Source organism: Odocoileus virginianus, chromosome 24 (genome assembly GCF_023699985.2).
Source record: "Odocoileus virginianus isolate 20LAN1187 ecotype Illinois chromosome 24, Ovbor_1.2, whole genome shotgun sequence".
Classification (NCBI taxonomy): Eukaryota; Metazoa; Chordata; class Mammalia; order Artiodactyla; family Cervidae; genus Odocoileus; species Odocoileus virginianus.
Genome location: NC_069697.1, coordinates 4829724 through 4831244, shown reverse-complemented (window position 1 = coordinate 4831244; position 1521 = coordinate 4829724). Strand labels below are relative to the sequence as shown.

At 38.9% G+C, this 1521-nt stretch overlaps 1 non-coding gene across 1 annotated transcript; it reads right to left on the bottom strand.

Moving 5' to 3' along the window:
• Window positions 1-1209: 1209 nt before the first annotated feature.
• TRNAE-CUC (transfer RNA glutamic acid (anticodon CUC)) lies at window positions 1210-1281 on the bottom strand. The gene has a single exon. It is a non-coding gene; the product is annotated as a tRNA-Glu (tRNA).
• Between the last annotated feature and the right edge of the window lie 240 nt (window positions 1282-1521).

Below are 1521 nucleotides of genomic sequence, written 5' to 3'. Positions count from 1 at the left end.
GGTTTGGGTAACCTCTGGGGGTTGCTGATGGACAGGGAGGCCTGGCGTGCTGTGACTCATGGGGTCGCAAAGAGTCGGACACGACTGAGCTACCGAACTGAACTGAATGCTCTAGAGTAGGACGTTGTTGTTTATCTATTTTATATATAGTAAGAACTTTAGATTTCTCATCTTTCAAGTAAAGATGTCTTCAATAGCTTGCTTTTTAACTATAATTTTTTACAATCCTTAGATATTTTTTTCCTTAGTTGCCTTTGGAAAAGAGTACAGACTTTGCATGTGGAGGATGTGTTTGACTCTCAGTCCCTCATACGCTGTGTGACTTTCCACAAGTCACCTAAGGTTTTTGAACTTCAGCTTCCTCACCTGTCATATGGCAATAATGAAACCAGTCCCATAGAACTGTTGTGAGGATTGTAATAAATAATCTATGTGAAAGCACTTTGCAGATGATCACTAAATATGATCAAGAGATATGTCATTAACCCACCCTAGGTCTTCCTTTTTAGTTCTTAATGTTGAATATCTACATTATACCAAAATAAGGAAAAGGGAGAGAGAGACTGAGTTTGTATGTTTTCTACAATGACAGAGGAAAGGGTTTACAGTTTATGCCCAGAAATCAAAATATGGTCTCTTCAGTTCATCTAACGAGTTTAGATACAACACCAAAGACCTCTTCCCCCACTGGGAAACCTGTGTCTATTCAGGCAAAACATCTAGGAAGAGTTTGTCTCCACTGCCTGCTAAAGAGCATCCCTGTCTTGTGACTTCTTCATTTCAGTCCACTGGAGCCATAGTCAGCAAAAATCTCTAACTTACAAAGCCATCTGTTTTTATTCTGTGTTTTACTCCTCTCCTTCATTTAGGTAAAAGAAGAAAACTACAATAAGGCATGCTATTCTGTGGGGTTTTGACAGTCCAATATACCTTCAACTCAACCTCCTATCCAATGAATATCCAATGGCACAATGAGATCTACTCATCAGTGTGATGACAGATGCTAAATGATCCAACTACCTGATTAGTTGCTAAGGATGGAATATATTCTTACATGATCTAGAATTATTTTCTGTTCCATGGCTTGAAATGAAAATGTGTGCTTCTTCTTTTTTTAATAGTTATTTGGCTGCTCTAGATCTTAGTTGAGGCCTGGAGGAATCTTTACTTGCAACACATGAACTCTTAGTTGCAGCATGTGAGATCTAGTTCTCTGACCAGGAATTGAACCCGGGTCCCCCACATTGAGAGTGTGGAGTCTTAGCCACTGGACTACCAGGAAAGTCCTCAAAAATGTGTGTTTCTGAAAGACTTAATGTAGGCAGAAAATGTATTTAAGCTGAATCCTCTATCACCTTGAACACACTAGTGAGCTGTGTTTTACTTCAATAATGTAACCAGGGAGAATAAAGATGGAGGAAATAATACAGACTGAACAGTAATATTTGCTATTTTCTGAGCATTTACTTTATGACAGGTTCTTTACCATAAGAGTGCTCTGAGGTGTGGATATTGTTATGG